Raw genomic sequence first — 21,990 nt, forward strand, 5'->3', positions numbered from 1 at the left:
TTTTTATGCCTTTAATTTCTTTCGTCTGTCTAATTTCTCTGGCCAATGTTTCGAGAACTATGTTGAACAGAAGTGGAGAGAGAGGGCATCCCTGTCTTGTTCCAGATTTTAGAGGGAATGCCTTCAATTTTTCTCCATTCAGAATGATGCTAGCCTGAGGCTTAGCATAGATTGCTTTTACAATATTGAGGTATGTTCCTGTTATCCCTAGTTTTTCTAGAGTTTTGAACATAAAGGGATGCTGTACTTTGTCGAATGCTTTTTCCGCATCTATCGAGATGATCATATGGTTCTTATTTTTAAGCCTATTGATGTGGTGAATAACATTTATTGATTTCTGTGTATTGAACCAGCCTTGCATCCCAGGGATGAATCCTACTTGATCATGGTGTACAATTTTTGTGATATGTTTTTGTATCTGATTCGCCAGAATTTTATTGAGGATTTTTGCATCTAGGTTCATTAGAGATATTGGTCTGTAGTTTTCTTTCTTTGAAGTGTCTTTGTCTGATTTAGGAATCAGGGTGATGTTGGCCTCGTAGAATGAATTTGGAAGTTCTCCCTCTTTTTCTATTTCCTGAAATAGCTTGAAAACTATTGGTATTAGTTCCTCTTTAAAGGTTTTGTAAAACTCTGCTGTATACCCATCTGGTCCTGGGCTTTTCTTAGTTGGTAGTCTTTTGATGGTTTCTTCTATTTCCTCAATTGATATTGGTCTGTTTAGGTTGTCTATATCCTCCTGACTCAATCTGGGCAGAACACATGACTTAAGAAATTTATCGATGCCTTCACTATCTTCTAATTTATTGGAGTATAAGGATTCAAAATAATTTTTGATTATCTTCTGTATTTCTGAAGTGTCTGTTGTGATATTGCCTTTTTCATCCCGTATGCTAGTAATTTGAGTTCTCTCTCTTCTTCTCTTCGCTAGCATGGCTAAGGGTCTGTCGATTTTGTTTATTTTTTCAAAGAACCAACTTTTAGTTTTGTCAATTTTTTCAATTGTTTCTTTTGTTTCGATTTCATTAATTTCAGCTCTGATTTTAATTATTTCTTGCCTTCTACTTCTTTTGCTGTTGTTTTGCTCTTCTTTTTCTAGGATTTTGAGATGAAGTATTTGATCATTTATTTGTTGGTTTTTTCTTTTTTTAAGGAATGAACTCCAAGCAATGAATTTTCCTCTTAGAACTGCTTTCAATGTGTCCCATAGATTCCAATAGGTTGTGTCTGTGTTTTCATTTATCTCTAAGAATTTTTTAATTTCCTCCTTGATGTCTTTTATAACCCATTGATCATTCAGTAAACTATTGTTCATTCTCCAAGTGATGTATGCTTTTTAATTCCTTCTAAGAGTTGCCCTGTGACATAATATATGATCTATTTTTGAGAAGTATCCATGTGCTACTGAGAAAAAAGTGTAACTGCTTGATGTTGGGTGCTATATTCTATATATGTCAATTAAGTCTAGGTTATTAATTGTGTTATTGAGTTCTATAGTTTCCTTATTCAACTTTTGTTCGGAAGATCTGTCCAGTGGTGAGAGAGGTGTGTTGAAGTCTCCCATGATTATTGTATGGTGGTCTATTAGACTCTTGAACTTGAGAAGAGTTTGTTTGATGAACATAGCTGCACCATTGTTTGGGGCATATATATTTATGATTGTTATGTCTTGTTGGTGTATGGTTCCCTTAAGCAGTATGTAGTGTCCCTCTTTATCACTTTTGATTAACTTTGGCTTGAAATCTATTTTATTTGATATGAGTATGGACATTCCTGCTTGATTCCGAAGTCCATATGAGTGATATGATTTTTCCCCACCTTTCACCTTCAGCCTATGTATGTCTTTTCCTATCCAATGCGTTTCCTGTAGGCAGCATATAGTTGGGTCTTGTTTTGTGATCCATTCTACTAGCCTGTGTCTCTTAATTGGTGAGTTTAAGCCATTAACATTTAGGGTTATTATTGAGATATGGGTTGTTCTTCCAGCCATATTTGTTTATTTATGTTACTAAACATGGTTTGTTTTCCTCTTTGATTATTTCCCCCCCCTTTACTGTCCTACCTCCCACTGTTGGTTTTCATTGTTATTTTCCATTTCCTCTTCCTGTAATGTTTTGCTGAGGATGTTTTGAAGAGATGGTTTTCTAGCTGCATATTCTTTTAACTTTTGTTTGTCGTGGAAGGTTTTAATTTCATCTTCCATCCTGAAGCTTAATTTCGCTGGATACACAATTCTTGGTTGGAACCCATTTTCTTTCAGTGTTTGAAATATGTTATTCCAGGATCTTCTAGCTTTCAGAGTCTGTGTTGAAAGATCAGCTGTTATCCTGATTGGCTTGCCCCTAAATGTAATCTGCTTCCTTTCTCTTGTAGCTTTTAAAATTCTCTCCTTATTCTGTATGTTGGGCATCTTCATTATAATGTGTCTAGGTGTGGATCTCTTATGATTTTGCACATTCGGCATCCTGTAGGCTTCTAGGATTTGGGATTCTGTCTCATTCTTCAAGTCTGGGAAGTTTTCTAGTATTATTTCATTGAATAGATTGCTCATTCCTTTGGTTTGGACCTCTATACCTTCCTGTATCCCAATGACTCTTAAGTTTGGTCTCTTTATGTTATCCCATATTTCTTGGATGTTCTGCTCATGATTTCTTAACAGTCTTGCTGAGCTGTCTATGTTCTTTTCAAGTTGAAATACTTTGTCTTCATTGTCTGATGTTCTATCTTCTAAGTGTTCTACTCTGCTGGTAGTATTCTCAATTGAGTTTTTAAGTTGGTTTATTGCTTCCTGCATTTCTAGGATTTCTGTTTGTTTGTTTTTTATAACCTCTATCTCCCTGTATAGTTGATCTTTTGCTTCCTGGATTTGTTTGTGTAATTCATTGTCGAAGTGATCTTTCATTGTCTGATTTTGCTGTCTAATGTCTTCCTTGAGACTCCAGATCATCTGAAGCATGTATATCCTGAATTCTTTATCTGACATTCCATCTGCTGCAGCTGTTACCTCTTCTAAAGTTGAGTTGACCTGCATTGCTTGTGGTCCTTTCTTTCCTTGTCTTTTCATACTGCTTGCATTTCTTTCTGTTTGGTGAAACTGTTGTGTTTTTGAAAATTTTTCCCCCTATATATTTATATTGCTCTTGTATAGTTGAAAAGTCTCTCTTGCAGGGTCGGGCGGTGTTCTGCCTACCTTGAAGGCGCGGGCGGCGGCTCTGCTCTGCCCCTCCTCCAATTGGTGTGACGTGTCTACCACACCCGCGGATCGCTGGGCCTGTTCTGGGCGCGGGCGAAGGCTCTGCTCTGCTCCTACTCCAATTGGGGTGACGTGCCTACCACCCCGGCTGGCCGCTGGGCCTGTTCCACCGGTCGGTCGCAGGTCTGCCTACCTTGCGGGAATGGGCGGCAGCTCTGCTCTGCCCCTACTCCAATTGGGGTGTCATGACTACCATGCCGGCAGGTCGCTGGGCCTATTCCGTGCCCGGGCGGCGGCTCTGCTCTGCCCCTACTCCAATTGGGGTGACGTGTGTACCACCCCGGCAGGCCGCTGGGCCTGATCCGCTGGTCTGTCAGAGGTCTGCCTACCTTGCAGGCGCGGGTGGCGGCTCTGCCCTGCCCCTCCTACCACGCCCGCGGACTTCTGGGTCTGTTGTGCTGGTCGGTCGCAGGTCTGCCTACCTTGTGGGCGCGGGTGGCGGCTCTGCTCTGCCCCTACTCCAATTGGGGTTAAGTGACTACCACACCGGCAGGCTGCTGGGCCTGTTCCGGGCGCGGGCGGCGGCTCTGCTCTGCCCCTCTGGCTTGATGACAAAGTGAGAGAGACTTGGGTGTTTGTGACTCACTTTCTTTACCAGGAGACCAACTGTTTCTGTTGCCGCTGGTATCAATGAAATTCTCTCCTCTGCCGCTTTCTGATGACATCAGATCTCTGCCATGTTGGTATCCCATGCGAATGGCAGCATTTCGTTCCCTTTGCCAGGTGACCAAAGCAACGGGTGAGTCCTGACCGGCCCTCACAAGCCCCATCTCAGTCCTGTTGCCACTGCCTATGAAGGCTCAGTTGGTATTTACCTCCACAGTATTCAGCAGGACCCAGACCGAGAAGCAGTGTCCGCGGGTTCTTTATCCCTGGGCCAGAGCAGTTCCGGGAGCCAGAATTCTGATAGGAGCAGGCTCCAAGAAGCAGTTTCCGCGGGTTATTTAGCACTGAGCCTGAGTAATCTGTCTGCGAGCCGCAGGCGAATGGCAGCCTGAAATTACCTGTTCTATGGCTGAATCTGTAGTGCACTTATAATAAAATGACTAACAGAAAATGTCATTTAAAAAAGAAAAAAAGAAAATGTTATTTAATATGTTTATCCATCACAAATTGGCTGTGATACATAGTAACTGACAACTCATACCTGGAAAAACCAAAACCAAAACCAAAACCAACCAAATGATGAACATTCACTCTTTCTTGATCTTGAGGAGGGGTTATTTTGTGGTCTAGGAGTCACTGATCCATAGTTATCACTGTACCTGCCTTAATGTGCTGATTTACCCCTCTGATATCTCTGCATCAGTGTCTGCTTTGCCCCTTCCTCTATCTATCATATGCATCACGTGCTGGGGGGCCCTCTCTGCAAAGCTCTGACTTCCTTCTTTTTAGGTGTGATGGTAGCAAGATACACGAGACTTGCACTAGGAGTTACCACAGTTGCCTCTGTTGATAACCTTTGCAACATAATGTTATTGCTGAAGATCTACCTGGTTTTTTCCATAAGTGATCCAATATGCCTTTTGTCAGTTTTGGAGTGCATCTTAATGCAGTTCCTGGTGGTCAAACCATCCTTTCCTCTTCTCCATTTTGTTATCTGAACAGTGATGGACTTGTAAGCCTTTCTCATTCTAAAATCCAACATATTTTATCTCCCTAAGTGGGTTGTAAAGTCTTTGAAATAAAAAACTATACTTCATATTTGTTGAGTATCTTCACATAGCAACATGAGGTACTCTATAAATATTTAACAGGTTTTAGAGACTTAATTTGTTTGTTCTGAGTAATTTGCTGTCAAGTTAATAATTGGGCAGAAATTATGTAAGGTATATTAAAAATGTGCTCATACAGAATGTTAAAGATAGTCAAATTTGACTGTGGGACAGAATTTATGTAAAGAAGAAAATATCTTCAAGAGAAAAAATATTTTCTTCTCCTCCTCCTCCTCCTCCTCCTTCTCCTCCTCCTCCTCCTCCTCCTTCTTTTTCTTCCTATTATATTTTGAGAAAAGTACTAAAGAGCCATTGCAAGGAAGTGAATTTCATGTACTGGAGTTACTGTCAACAAGCCTTTGAGTGAAATATGTTTCTGGACTTATGCTTAGCCAGATGATGACTAAAATGGTTGACTGTGGACACAATTGGTTGTTAGCTTCACAGAGCATCTTTGAGAGCCCAAGGTCAGTTCAAAAAGGAAAAGAAAGGAAGGAAGGGAGAAAGGAAGGAAGGAAGGAATGGACAAAAAGAAAAAGAAAGAAAAACAAAAGAAAAAAAAAGGAGGCTTAGCTGAATTCTTTCTGATCCTAACTCTGAGATCTTATGAAATCCAGAAAAAGGTCTTCAGACAGAGGTGATATGTCTTTTCTTTTTCTTTTTTGGTGCCAGGGATTGAACCTGAGGGTTGCTTAACCACTGAGCCATATTCACCAGCTCTTTTTATTTTAAATTTTGAGACAGGTTCTCGTTAAGTTGCTTAGGGACTCACCAAGTTTCTGAGGCTGGCCTTGAACTTGAGATCCTTCTGCCTCAGCCTCCTGAGATGCTGGGATTACAGGCTTGTGCCATCACCTCCAGCTTAAAGTTTTATGATTTAAAATTGTAATTATTGTTGTGAATATTTGAAAATATCTGGTCTTTTGGGTCTTGTATGTATGGTGCACCATGGACAGTTATTTTAGATGCCATTTGTTGTGCTCTACCTTGCCTCACTGATTCTAATTCAACAGAAGAAAACACTTCAGTGAATGAGGAAGCAGAAAATTCTAAGGGATCAGCAACAGTTGGAGTGCTCACTTGTCACTAGGATGCAAAAAAATGCTGTTGTTGACACATCTTTTCCCGGCTCCTGACACAAATTAGGTAACTTGCTGACTTACTGTCTCTTCACAAAATTGGTGGGGGTGTGATCAACGTCTATGCAGGATATAGAGATATTCATAACAAAGAGCTATGATTTGAAAGACTTCCTTTGCCTACAATAGAAAGAATAACTCATGTTCTACATAATTTGCGCCAATATATTTTGTTGTTGTAAATCATGGTTTGCTCAATAAGCTGAAGTTCATTGCTTCATCATGGTGAATCTTGAACCCCAAATCTGAGGAATTCAAAGGATCAATTATTTTGCCTCCTGCATCTTCTGTCTCATAGCTATGCAGCCCACATTCACGGCTTCACCACTCTAATGAAAGGAATTATTTTTTCTCTCCAAAATAATTTTGGAATTCTGATACATAGGAATGTAAGACAGGGACTTCTAAAATTTTCCATTCTATGTTTCCTGAAAGAAATGATCTCAGATAAATGGATGATAACCTTGTTTTTGACCATTTGAAAATAACATCCAGTAGTCATTCAAAATATTTATTAATCCCTAGTTTTGATCATTGTATTATGGTGATGTGAAATATAAACATTAGGGAAAATTAGGTGAATGGAATGAAAACCTTAAAAGAAAAGCATTTATTGAGCGATTAGTGTCTGCAAGGAATTGTATGAGGCATTGGCAAACAGTGGTGATTAAGCAGAATTTCTTCCTCTCTTCACTTAGTTATAAAGTGATCATCCAATCAGACCCAAATCTCTTATACTGCCATTGAAGCCTATTTGTGTCTTATCTCTTCTAGAAGACCTTAATTTTACAATGTACTCAGCACTTGTACTGAGCTAAGCACTTATTCACAGGTGTTTTCCATATTTGATTATTTCATTCTTATAACACATCTACTCAGTGTTATTATAATTTGCAGATGAAGAAACAAGTGAGAATAAGTTGAGTGAGTCATCATCTCATTCTGTGGAGTGACCAATTGGGGACTTTCAGCTGGGATGGCTAAATCCATGGATTCTCATCCTCCCTCACAGATCACCACTGAGAAGAATCACCTTCACGTCATGGACTCAAATTTCCTCTCAGAGTAAGGCCTGCTGGCTCCCTTTCCTCATAGCCCCAGTCTTATGGCATGTATTACCTGCCAGCAAGCTGCTCTCTGACCTTTCATTATGGCTACTCAGTAGACCCACACACTGGACGCAAGTTCCTTAATCATGGTTGGGTTGATATAGAAGGAGCTGTGTTAGTGGGCACAGATCCAATGTTATGGAATAAACAGTACCTTCCAGTGGAAATAAAGTGTGAATAACAGTAGGTGTTTATACCAGCGATGAGATAGGCTTGAAATATCTGTACACTTTTTTTTTAAAGGCTACTTCCACTATTCCCTGATAACATTTCAATGTAGGCCTTTGTTTCCAGATACCCTTTGGAGTCAGAAAATAAACAAATCCTTGAACAATGTTCTTCATCTGTTATAAATTTGGCTTGCTAACTATAATATGCAAAGCTTTGAACTGCATCTACCTGAGTTTTCTGGGCCAGAGTACATGGGTTCCTTTCATCTCAGCGAGATGGAAATCTCAGGATATCAAAGAGACAGAGAGTAGACAAGGCCTCTTATTTCCCAACGAACGTGAAATGGAATGCCGCCATCTCCTAGCATCTGTGTGGATGTGACACTCCCAAGGCTTCTGGGCAACCAGGGCTGTTGTTGTCCCTTGGTGATTGAGGCAGATATTGCCACAGGAGGTGATTCTGTGGTATAGTCTAGTCTTTCTGCTTCTGGCAAAATCATGGGCAGATTTCTTTCAGGAGTCAATATCAGGCGTCCTATGGTTATTCCAGTAGATCATGTTCCTCATACACAGTGAATATTTCTCCTTTGTGTGACTGTCAAGAAGCTTAATTCCAAGTTTAAGGATCTACTAAACTGTGCTCAACTTGGTTCTGGCTTTATCTCACTTTCCATTCTCATTTTCCATTAATCCTGATTTTTTCATTTATTATTTTTGAAAAAATGTTTTTATACCTTATATATCATCTCAAATCCTGTTTTTTTTTTTTTGAGAAAGATTTGTTTTGGCTCACACTTTCAGTCCATATTTGGAACATTAATTCCTTTTGAGAATTTGGTCAAATGTAAATGATCAGTATTACTAATAAATAGTATTTGAACAGCTTTATACTTATCCACTAAGGGAAGTAATTTATCATTTCTATTTCCCTCCAAATAATTATACTGTAACAGTTCAATGAACAGTTCTGTTGTTTGGGGGCAGAGTCAAGGCCCACCATGTTGAATCTGACTTTAGAGACCCTTGTAAGAATTTTGCACGTTGACTTTGCATCTGATAAACAGAACATGCAGCTGTATTCAACATTTTTTATGATTCTTGATATCTAGTATCTCTTTCCAAAAAAACAATTATAACTGCCACCTACCATGAATGAGATTAAAAGAATCACTACATCTTTGCAGAAATTGGGATAGTTTTACTTTAGTCTACATTAATACATGCTAGTCATTTCTAAGGTTGGGTTTTCAAATTAGGGACCATATATTTCTGGGAGACTTCACAGATCCTGAGAAAGTTCCTGGTTTCAGAAAATGATTTTACTGGAAGGAAGAATCGGATCACTCTTCTGGGCTCAATCTCTAGTTATACAATTTAAATGAGAAGATTCTGACTGGAGAAATAAGAATAACATCTAAAGAGATGAAAAGGGATGCTGTGGAGACTTGTGAACCCTCTCTAGTTATAGGAGAATAATACGGAAGGGTAACAGGGTAAAGCTTTATATAAGACATAATACAGGTTTAATGGATGAATTAATGAATTCAATAATCAACTAATTCATACTACTAAAGATTGAAAAAATACTTCAGGTAAAAATAGTATGGCTGAGTGAGGCTGACTCTTTGTAGAACACATTTACATCTTATGTCTAGCCATCTTGTTTTCAATAGGAAGCCACAGTATAATAATATAGGACCATGACATTTCAAACCTTTATGTATTTTAAAGAAATAATTAACCCACATATTCTCAACTGATTTGCCCTTAAATCATTGCACTGTTGCAAAGTAAAAGCTACTTGATATCTAAAGAAATATCTGGATTATTTTTCAACAATAATTTCTGTCAGTTTTTGCCAACAACAGAGTGGATTAGAAAAGCAATTTTGCTAAAGTGGAGCCAATCCCTTTGAGCAGGTTCTGCATTTCTTGTAGTAAACTTCCATTTTACCAAGGCACATCTCTGAAAATGTGAAAAGGAGGCTATTTAAAACACCGAGAGCACAGAGTTAAAGAAGGAGTCCTTTTCTGAAGCCAGTTCCCTCTTGTCATCACTTATTAATAAGAACTACAAGTCTCCTCAGTCTTTCTCCCACGCTTTCCCACAGGAAGAGTCGGCTTGTGAAAAGGCCAGTTCAGTCCAGTTCAATGTGAACAGGAAGGTGCCCTTGCTTTGAAAGGGACCTTCTACCTGGTGGGGGAGACAGACAAGGGCCCCGGCACTGAGTAAGGGTGCTGTCAACGTTGTATTGGAGCTTCAAAGCACTGTGGGACACAGGAGAGAAAGGGTCCATTTGGCAGAGAACAGATTGGGGAAAGCTCAATGGAATAGATGAGGCATTAAGATCGTATTAATTTTAACAACTTAGCTAAAATAACTAATTACATGGTTTTATTGTTTACCAAGAGGACCAGGAAGATGAAGTAGGACTGGCTGGTGTATGTGGGCTTCTCCTGCCTGGAACAGGCCATGGGATGAAGATACGTAATGGTGGTGAGAGGAATGAAAGAATGGGGACGAGAAGAGTAGGGAGAAAGAGCATACAAGGTCACGGTCAAGGCAGGTTTCTTTTACTTTGTGAGTTTTTCTTCTTTAATAGTAATAATTTTTAAAAATGTGTTTATTCTTATCCCTTTGCCACCATTCACGATTCTCTCCCTTACCTACTCCTGGTTCTATCTATCCCATCTTTTAAAACTAAGTTCAAAGATGGCTCATTCTGTGATGCCTTGCCTTACCCTCCAGGTGAAATTTTTCACTCTCATAGCTTTTCAAAAACATTGTAGATGTTAAATTGAAAAGAATGAAATTATTCTGAGAGGATTTAAAAACATTAACATATTTTTTTTTTCAAATATGGTCATAGTAACTGAAGACTCACTGTGCTGGAATTCATAAAGGGAGGGAGCCTGTGGACGGACACAGTCCCTTGGTGTGGGGAGTCAAATCCAGCAGTGTGGGGGAGGGTAGGGAGGAACCCTCAGCAAGGTCTTGGCAGTCTCCCAGGTGAAACATGAGTTGGGAATGTTCTTGGTTGTTCTCAATCATAGTTTCTTTGGAATTAAGACAGCTAACCCCATTAATAGAGGTTTACTCCTGCATGTGCCATTAAAATCATGTACAGTATCTAGGTACAACTTTTATTCTATCAAAGCATTTTAGAGTGAGGTTCTAAATAGTTATATGCATTTAATTTGTGCAAATTGACCTATAAACCAAGGGTATAGGGGATAGGAACAGAGAAGAAGGCAAGGGGACAGGTGAGATCAAAAGAGAAGGAAGGAGAACAAAACCAAAGAAGATGACTCTATGGACAAAGCATATGCCTACTGACTAAGGGCTGTTGAAGTTGAAAGACATAAGTCTTTTAAATCTGGGTTAGCTGATCTGTTTAGGCTTTGTTAAGGAATCTCTCTTCATGCTGAAGAATCTAGTGCTTAAAGGCCCCCTCCCTTTTTCAAACTGACCCCAATTTGGGGAATGTTTTAATTTCAAGACAGACTTTTCTGACTCATGTCAAAGATTCATGGAGCATCACACTGGGAACCAATCCTTTGCAAAAACCCAACCCAAGATGCCATCAGTGACATTGCTGCTGACTCCCCTAGCCAGAAGATTTCATGAATCACAGTTTATTTAAATGTAGCCCAAAGATCATCTTAAAGAGAACTAACTGGTTGACTTAAAAATGCAGATTCTGGGACATAACCCCAGACCTATTACTGCATCAGCATCTTTATGGGTGGCTCTAATGTATACCAAAGTTTGGGAACCTCTACTATTAATATAATAAATAGACCCAAAGGACTTAAAATCAGCATACTACAGTGACACAGCCACATCCAATATTTATAGCACTTCAACTCACAATAGCTAATCTATGGAACCAACCTAGGTACCCTTCAATAGATGAACAGATAAAGAAAATGTGATATATAATATATATATATATATATATATATATATATATATATATACACACACACACACACACACACACACACACACAATAGAATATTTCTCAGCCTTAAATAAGAATGAAATTATAGCATTTCCTGGTAAATGGATGGAGCTGAAGAATATCATGCTAAGCGAAATAAACCAATCCCCCAAACCCAAAGGCCAAATGTATTCTTTGATATACAGATGTTAATTTACAATGGGAGGTGGTGGTGCTAGGGAAGAATAGAGATATTTTGGATTGGGTAAAAGGGAATCAAGAGTGGGGAAGGATATGGAGTAGAAACGATAGTATAATGAATCTGACATTATTACCCTATTTACATATCTGATTACATGACCCATGTGATTCTACATCATGTTCAACCAGAAGAATGAGAAATTATACTTAATTTATGCGTGATGTATCAAAATGCATTCTACTGTCACATATAATTAATTGGAACAAATAAAAAAAAAAGAAGACGCATCAAAGGAAGAACTTAGCTAGGAGGCCCTGCCCAGATTAAAAAACAAAAACAAAACAAGAAATTACACTGAATTAATTAATTTTGCAAAATATTGTCATTCTTATAATTTTCCCATACCATTTATCCATTTAACCACATATTTTTCTTTTTGCTCTTTGAGTTATTTGTAATTTTCTCCATAGAGATCTTATACATATTTTGTTCAGTTTGTGTCTGAGTAATGTGTAATTCTTTTTGTTACTGCAAACGATATCTTGGTTTTTCTATTATAGATATTAAGTGGCTTTACCAATGTACGTGGATGCTAGTGATTTGTGAATGGATTTTGATTCAAACCAACCACAGTTTTGCCTACTTTTTGGAACTCAGATTTTGCTCTTTCACATACCATGATCCTGAATGCAAGACAGCTGAGTGCTTCACCAGGAGCCCAATCAAAGAACCATCACTCCAAAAACACAGGGAAACCTGGCATCTTTCTGAAAGCGTTTGCCAGCCGGAGTTTGCATAGGGTTCGCTGCACTTTTCGTCATTACAGCTGACTCTAGAACAAATCCCCAATTTAAATGTGGTTCCACTCCATTGACACATCCATCGATTAGACAGTGATCTCCCTAAGACAGGGACTAGGCCTCATTATTGTTCATCTTTTGTATTCAGAACTCCTAACACATAGAACTGTTTAATAAACACTGGCTGAATTAACAAATTATCCCCCCACCACTTTTTTTTTTTTGCAGCTTCAGTATAGCCCTTTCCCTGCCCATCCTTCTTTTAGATTTATGATAGATATGATTGACCCAGATAACCTTCCATTTCTGAATTGCTATCCTGTGCTCTCTGAGCATGCAATTTGCTGTCTTTGGAACTGTCCCTAGGAAACAAACAATTCCTTTTCTGTCCATGTCTGAGGAATGTGGGGCTGTCTGTGCTGCTTGTTTTGCCTGTACCTTCTAGTTGTTTCTTGTTTTATTAAGAAGAATCCATGAGTTGCTGTAGAAAGAAGAGTCTGAAGCTTACTCTTCACATGGCAGGTGCTCAACAGGACAGAAGGATATATCCGGACACACCATGGAGCCTCCATTTCTTTTGGCCTAGCCTGTGGCTCAGCTGAAATAAAGCTGTCCTCTGGCTCCTGGAAAAGATGAACTGAATTTCCCCTTCTTGTGCTTCCCCCACAGGGAGGTGACTATGGCTGTGGGTGCTGGCTCAAACTGGGAGAGTGAATACGCTCCTGTTGAAATGTTTGGAAGTTAAGAAAGGCCTGGAGCAGGGGGAAGCCAATGGGTTCTGGGGTGCACATTCAGTGGGGCACTGCACTCCAAGCCTTCACCTGATGCTTTTGAAATGAGTTGGGGCTAAAGTAAATAAGTAAACAAATGAAATCATAGAAAATCGAGAGGAAAGAAAACTGTTTCTCACCATTCCCTTTGCAGGCTCTCCCACAGGGCTGATTCCAGCTCAGCAGTATTCACAGCCCAGCCTCCCCACTGCCTCCTATGCATGTGGTCCCCAGCAAGGGCACCCCCAAGCCTGGCAACTGCACCGTGGGTGCTGTCACAGGGACTCAGACAACTGCTGGAGGAGAACACACATCCACCCTGGATTTGTCTGGAGTTGTGGTTGTGGGAAGCTCTTTGGCCTGGCAGCATCTGTCAGAGATATTTGCAGAAACCAGCTTAATACAAAAGACTCATGCTGAAATATTAATGGTAGTCTCTGTACAGTCTGTGTTTGAGGACTGTACTTCGTGCCGTAATGTACCTTGATGACAGCTGCTCGAGTTGTCAGGTCTTGTAAAAGCCACAAAAAGAGCAGCACAATACTTATTGGCTGAGTGGTTTTGAAACAGGAAATTCTTTTAGCATAAAAGAAGATGAAATTCATGCTAACATCCAAATAATCTTAACTCTGGATTATTACAACCAAATCTCTATTTTTTAAGAAGCTTCACAAAGCCAGCTAACAGACCTTAACAAGACCAAGTGATTCTAAGTGGCATTAGATAAAATGAGCAATTTAATTGTGAATTGGCATGATGCTAATGAACCAGGATTGCTCATTTCCTCTCTGTACTTTTTATCTGGTGGTTAAGACATAAAATGGTTTTTATAACTGGGAGAAAACCTAATGGTCTCAAAATGGTGTGGAAAATTCGGTTTTCAGGTGGTGGGTCATGTATATAACACTATTTATTTTCACTGGAAAGCATAATAAATCTCCATAGGACACAAAATTTTGAGAATTTTTTTCCATGATGTCTTTTGTTGTTCCTATTGGTTTTAATATACTTGCAAAAAACACCACTGACTGATCAGCTTTCTAGTAGTCCCCAGTGGGGGGATTCATTACCTCCACTGGGCAGGAAAAGAAACAGAGAGGCACAAGAACACTGAAGAACAGATTAGGGGGTGGCCCTGGACCCCAATATGCTGATGAAGCAGTAAGGGGCATTGTGATTTGGTTTTAAACATATGATTCATTTGTTTTATTGGGCAAGAATTCCCTCACAACCTGGAAGATATTTCTATAAATATACATTTTTTTTGCATTGGCAGAATTTTTTTAAAAAATGGAAGAGAGAAATTGAGAGGAAAACATTTCATCTACTTTTATTTCTGCACTAGGTGTAAATATCCTTTCATGTATGTTGTTTTCTAGGATGATATGTATGAGGATGTATGGTTTGGCCCAGCCCTGCTCAGCATTAACAAACAGGCTGAGACGAGAGGAATGACCCGCTATGGTAAGAAACATCACCCCTTAACCTTCAGACCTTGAAACCACCAGCAGGACAGGGCACAGTGAAGAACAGCACTACGTTATCCTAGTACTAAGAATGTCAAAGCATAATTTTCAAAGTTAGCATAGGATTCTCACACGAATACAGAATAAATATGAGCCAAAGATTTTACTCAGCTCATTAACTGATGAAAGAAATAGGAAAATCCTAAACCTGGTTCAAAGTGCACTTGAGGAACTGCAAGTTTATAGGAAATTTAATAAATGAATGCTAAACCAGATTCCTAGGTAGAAACAAACTGGTTCATCTCCAACAGTACCATGGAACATAGAATTTGGGACCATATTTTTCCCTCTTGGACAGAAAATATTGTTTATAGTAACCTTCAACTTCATAGAGCCTGGACTTCATTTATATTTTAAATCACGATGTGAAACAATGGTAGATTCTTTTAGAAAATCACAAGATCCTTGGATGGGCCTCTTAAACACTGCTTCTCAGTGACACAAAAACGATACACAGTCCGCCTTTGTCCTCTTTGTTTACATGTGTGGCTAACTCTTGTTAATCAGTGGTATGAGGAATCCTGAATTCACCACCTAATCATCTGTTATATTTTTGTGAAAACGTGATGCTTCTTAAGATGAAATTTTAATAGAGTCTCTGTCAAACTTTTCTTGCTTCCTCGACTCTTTCAGCATTGGGGGTTGGCACGTGTGCGTTTTGCAGCTCAGGAATTAGGCTCCTGGATTGCTCCAGTTCCTAACAGCCTGGCTTACTGAGCAGGCAGAATACAGGGCAGTGAGGACCTGTTCTAACCTGACATGCACAGGAGCTGGGTGCTGTGATTTTAGCTCTGCCTGTGCCCCCTCCCAAATGCACATAAGCACACACAAGCAGCACATACTCCGTGGGAGTGATAAGTCTAGACAATCTCATGAGGAAAGGAAAAGTGCAAATCCCCCTTGAAGAAGATGACCTCCCTCTGGGTTTCCTGATCATCTAAATGTTAAAACCAAAGCCTTTGCATTGGATGGGACCTTTGAGGTCAACTATTCCCACTTCCCTGTCAAAGCTGGAGTCTCCAGAACAGTCCTTCTCTGTGATCTTTGTAAAATGCAAATGTGATCATGTCACTCTCTTGTTTAACATCAGTCAGTGGCTCCCCATTGTCCTTAGGATAAAGTCCCAATTCCCTAACATGACTTACAAGGTCTAGCCCCACTTTTCTCTCTGTAGGCTCAGACCTCATCACTTACACCTCCTTTGTGTTTTTTTCTTCTGGTACATGGATTTATTTATTTTTCTTTCTTTCTTTCTTTTTTTTTTTGGCACTGGAGATTGAACCCAGGGGTGCTTAACCATTGAGCTACATCTCCATTTTTATATTTTTTATTTAGAGGCAGGGTCTCACTGAGTTGCTTAGGGCCTTGTTAAGTTGCAGAGGCTGGTTTTGAACTTGTGATCCTCCTGCCTCCGCTTTCCAAGCCACTAGGATTAAAGGCATGTGCCACCTTACCCAGCAGATTTATTTCTTTATTTTTAAAAATGTTCCCTTTCCTTGTTGACCTCTGAAAACAGGCTGTGTCTTTTCCCTGGGCAGTTCATGGTTGGCAGGGCACATCTGAAGAAGGTTCTGTGAATTTCACCCTAAGTGCCTATTTGCTTCTTAGAGTAACAGTCAGTACCTTTGGTCCTTGAGTTGGAACTAGGTATGAAAAAGCAAAATAGGTTTGTAGATCAGGAAAGTTTTGGAAGACGGGTATGTAGCACATTGAGATTTTGGCTAGGCTCTGACAAAGTCATTCATGATGTCTATGGGAACAGTGAGAGGGATGCAGGTTGGACCACAGTGCCACGAGTGAAACTTGTAACTGGGTGAACACAGAATCTCAAGGGGACCTAAGGAAGAGGTGGCTAGCGTGCTTGAGGGAGGTGTCTGTCTTAACCAATGACAAATCATTATTTTCATAAATGTTTTAGAGGTAGTCTATAATGGCATGTTGGGAGAAGTTAATAATTTAGATGAAGATTATTTGATAAAATGTTCCAGAAAAAATTAAAATAATGGGTTATATCTAGCCAGAAAAGATTTTAAGCAACTGATCCTAATGAACCAGCACAGTGATAGGCTAGTATGAGGATCGGGAAGGAGATTTCTAACACATATTTGGTGAGTCTAGTTGAAAGTTAAGTTCTGTTTGAGTCCCTGGGGGTGACATAATTTCTCAAAATGGCTAGATTCTTTGGCTGATTTAGTGAAAACAGTGTTTATATGGAAGAGCGTTTTATTGTCTCTTTTCTGACTTGCTGTCAGCTCAGAGATGGGGATCCGTTTGGGTTCAGGTGCGTATTTCAGGAAGCTGGCAACTAAAGTATATGCAGAGGAAGGTGCACAGGCTGGAGAGAATCAAAAGTTTTGTAGTGGGAGGGTTGGTTGAGGACATTTTTCTGCATTGTTTAGTTTGGAAACAAGTAATAATTGGTTTCAAATATTCAGAAGGCTAGGATATGGATGAAGGATTTGTTTTATTTGGTGTGGTTCCATAGTTTGAAGTAGGACCAATGAGGGAAAGTGGTTTAATATAACCCCTGTCTGATGGAAATAGCATCACAAACCCAAACTGTGAGCCGCTTAAAGCTGAAAATATTCAGAGGCAGACAACCAAAAAGCTGTCGGACATGCAGGAAGGGTTCAAGTGCTTACGGGAGGGGGTATCACCCTTTGATGTTTTTTCAATGTGAATATAATTGTTGTCTCCTTATTAAGAACTATATTGCATATACTATATAAAGCTAAAGTTAAATAAGTCTGTATAAGGAACAGCATTGCATCAGCTCCTTGTATAACTTATGGACACAATGGAAAAGCCCAACTTCTGAAAACAAACAGGTATGGCACAGTTTGGCTGTATGGTCCTGGGCAAATCCCTGTACTTTACTTTGCAAACTGAAAGAGATAGGACCAGCACTCACTTCTGGCTTAGATAAAGCACAGAACAATCTGTACATTAAACTAAAAACTAATAATCCAGAATAAGCTAAGTGTAAATGAATGCTGAGACATTGCAGGTCACAGAACTTCAGACAGATGCTGGATCCCTGTGAGCTGGTAAGAAAAGCAGTTCACAGTTCAGTGTTCTCCCAGGCCAGATACTGTTTTTGCAAATATCAGGTCATTTCATCCTTTGCCAGAGCTCCATGAGGAAATGGGCCCAGAGCAGACGTGTGACATCAAGATCCCTATAGCTAAGCCAGGAAATGACTCCAGGCTGCCTGGCTCTGAAGCTTGCACACTTTCTCTCTTTTCTGCCTACAAAGAACATGTCATGGATAGGCTGTGCCTGGCACACAGTGTAGTTGTGGTTGAGGCCAGAACCAATCCTGCAGGGAGATCTGGAGCTGGAATGTCTCTTGGGAGTTGTCCCAGATCAAGAGCCTGGGGAGGTAGGGCCTTTGTATCCCCCTGGTATCAACTCGAGGTTATACCCTTTCCTGAGGGCCATTGAGAGAGCCAATGACTGGCTGAGGCTGTATTGGAGATTGTTCCTAGAAAGGGGTGAGGAGGGCACAACAGCCAGTCTTCCCCGACTCTGTGGATGGCTACTTAGGTAAAGAGCAGATCAGGGCAGAGCCCAGAAGAAGCCATTACACCTGGTATACACCTGGTGTGAAGCTGGAGATGCTGATGGTAAGGATGACTAGTACTGAGGCCTCTTTGAGCGGCAGCTCTGTCTCAGGGCCTTAGCCCTTATCCCTCCTTGAAAGGGTCCCTGATAAGAGTGCTTTCATTTATCTTTAGTGATAAATGAAATGAAGCACAAAGACATCTAGAAACCAGGGCAAGATCATTTGGCCATTAAGTGGCAAAATGGGAATTAAATATATATATATATTTAAATTTACAACTAGTAAAGTCTGCTTTTTGGTGGCTGTTTCTAAGAATCTTGACAAATAACAAATGACAATCAAGATACAGAACAGTTCCATCTCTTGGTCCCCGCAGGTGCCCCAGCTTCCTTTCCCCCTAAGCTTCATTCCCATCCCTAGGTCCGGCAGCCACTGATCTGTTTTTGCTCCTATAATTTTGCCTTTTCCAGAGTGTCTTGTAAATGGAATCACACAGCATGCAAGTCTTTTAAATTCAGCTTCTATCGCTTATCCGACTTCACGTGTCTGAGAGAGATTCGCACTTGCTGCGGTATTACGTATCACTGGGGAGCTAGAATTAGTGCTCCGGCTCCCAGTGGGCTCTGATCCCTGGCTTCTGCAAACTCCCTGTGGAAAATCTAATGGGTAGCCATGTGATATTGCTTTTTTCCGGCATGGACACGGAAACTATTCAGTTTCTTTCCTATTAGCAACGATATTAGAGTTTACTAAAAATTATTCATTTGTGAAAAAGGTTTTTCAATGGGAAAAACCCTGCAATGGACTTTGAATTAATTAATCAATGTGGTTTCTCATTGGGAAAGTCTTGAGTTGTAGCTTGTTATGATCTTCGTACAGAAGTTTTCTGAGATTTTTTTTTTTTAAGAAGCATTGAGAAAGAAGATAATTTGGATTTATGATCTGTCTCTTGGAATTGGGCCTGATCCTGCCATACACTGATAATAGATTTGCTCAGGGAGTTTCTGTTCTGTTCCAATGAAAAGGGAGGTGTTTCTTAAGTAATAATGGCCCACAGGCTTGGATGTGCAAAGCTGAAACCTTCTTTATAACTGAACTCTCTAGTCCCTATTTCTGCTTTTAATAGAACTTAATCTTGTTGCTTTGACAACATTCATTTCTGGTTTAAATCTAAACTAAAATCCAAAGTTGGTCTAAAATTGAGTTTAATCAGAATTCTCCCTTTCTTTCTGAGTCCCCTAAATTCCTGGCAAGTCCCTGTGGCCTGAGGGAAGGGAATCAGGTTTCATTGTCCTCCTCTGATCTCTTTGGACTCCACAAGGGAGTCTCCTTCCATTTGGTCTTTGGTCTTCCCTTCTTGAAGAGGTAATGCAATTTGTATCCTCTGCACCAGACCATGAGGGATCATCTCTCTTCTCAGATCATCTCTCTTCTCCTGTGACTTTCAGGGAGGGTGGTATACCTCCTCAGGAACTCTTGGCTGTTTTCCATGTACTGCATTGTGGAAATCATGAGTTTGGGGACGACTTCATTAGGGAGCGCTCTGCTATCTGTATCCCTTTCAGCCCTTTGAACCTACATCTGGTCATCTTGTCGGACTTGGTGCTTTGAGGTGAGCTGGGCAGAGTTAGAACCACATGGTGAAAAGCCAGGACATGGGCTCCTCTCTCACATGTAACTTCCAGCATATGTACAACTTTGTCCTCTGATTTCCATCCAGAGCTGGAAAGGGCAGTGTGCTAGGCCACTTTTCATATTCTCACAACAGGAGAATCATACAAACTATTATCTCATATCCAAATGGTAGGAAAACTGCTCATGGGATAGTTAGTTTCTTCTGAAATGTTTCCTACTCTATGAATCCTTTGTTCTGCTGTATTTTCCTGGATTTTGCTTTTATAATTCAAAGCCAAATCTTTACAATCTCCAAAAGCTTTTTATTTTCTCTTTTTCTCAAGTGCTCGCCTCTGCTAATGTCATGAATCAATTGTGGAATTGTAAAGCCAAAAATGTACTGTTCTCCGTACCCGCAGCCCACTTGTCCCTGAGAGATTGTATGGAGGAAAACAATTGCTGAGAAGGTTGAGTACAAACGTGGCCATTATCTTGGGCAGGAGAGAAGATGGTGAGGTTAAGCTGAAATCTGAGGAGTAGGAGGCAGTTGGGTGGGAAGCAGTTAGGTGGGAGGGGTGGATGCCGTGCTGGGCTGTGGAGCTTGGAAAACCTCCTGCTGTGATTTCCACATAAATTCGCCCTCTCCTTAAAACCTCATTTTCTATGAGCTCTTATCAATATGCTATCATATATCAATAAGTAGATGTCGGGTCATCATTTCCTACAATTCAGGGTGCCCATTCTTTTCTTTTATCCTTAATAATTATGAGACACAGCTCTCTTGTCCATCCTCTTGTCTTCCAAACTCAGTGCAGTGAGTCATGTGGTAGAGATTCCAGATATTTCTATAGTGTGCATGATAAGAGTGGTGGAAATGATACTTAGAATTGGCTTTGGGGAAAAAAATTATGTCTGAAAAAATTAAGGACACTATGATTTGGAAGGAAGAATGATTCTGGGTTTGGCAAAGGAGAAGAAAGGGAAAAACAGTTTCTATGTACAGAGGTTTGTATTTTAAAACCAGGATGGCACAAAGAGTCATGAATTATTTGTACTTAGGGCTGGGTGGATTTTAGCTTCTTGTGGACAGAACATTGCATCTGCCTTCCCTCTTACCCCCTTCTTCAATAAGATGTGAAATTTTGGTTACTCCTGTGGCCACAGAGCAGGAGCCCTATTCTCTGAGCTGTCCTGTTATTCCAGCCAGGTCATGTCCCCAGAGTCCCACCAGGAGAGGCTCAGATGGAGGAAGCAATTTCAAATAAGTGCTGTGTTTCTCCACTATGCCGTGGCTCTCGGCGAATTCCCCATTTATTTTCTACCCCTTTAAAAGCAGAAATAACAGTGGAGCTGAAATGTCTAGCTGGTCACTTTCAAATCAGTTATGTGACATTTTAGACTGCTTACTATATCAGAGGAATGAGGGAAAATTATTTTGAATTCTATAGTACTGTATCCTACACAGTACTTGTGTTTTAAAGCAGTGTGGTAGTGAATCATTAGTGGTAACATATTAACAATCCCATGTCAGATCTGTGGTATTTCTTACAGAAAGTCACCCTAGCTAGTACTATTTTATCTATCTATCTATCTATATCTATCTATCTATCTATCTATCTGTCTATCTATCTATCTATCTATCTATTGTACTGGGAACAGAAAGTCACCCTAACTAGTTCTTTTTATTTATTTATTTATTTATTGTACTGGGAGTTGAAACCAGGAATGCTCTACCAATGAGCTATACCCCCAGCTGTTTTCTATTTTTTATTTTGAGGCAGGGTCTCACTAAGTTGCTGAGACTGGCCTCAAACTTGTGATCCTCTTACCTCAGCTTCCTGAGTTGCTAGGTCATAAGAGAATACCACCATGCCCACACTAATGAATTTTTCAGTCAGGAAATAATAGTGTTCTAACTGTTGGTCATAGTCAGATTAGATAAAAATGGAAATTTGGACTTATTTCTTAAGGTTCTATCTACTTGAGATATTTAAATATTATTCTTTATTATGTTTTGATTATATAAGCAAAGATATTCTGCAATTTGCCACTTTTACTTATTTACAGCAAAGTGGCCTTATCTGTCTCTTTTTATTCATGGTTGTGTAAGGAAAAGTGTTACGCCTAAGATCACTGAAGCTCAAAATATTAACTTGAACCTTTTCGTGTAGATGAGTTGCAATA

Source organism: Marmota monax, unplaced genomic scaffold (genome assembly GCF_021218885.2).
Source record: "Marmota monax isolate L192 unplaced genomic scaffold, Marmota_monax_Labrador192_F-V1.1 WCK01_AAM20220418_F8-fsc00074, whole genome shotgun sequence".
Classification (NCBI taxonomy): Eukaryota; Metazoa; Chordata; class Mammalia; order Rodentia; family Sciuridae; genus Marmota; species Marmota monax.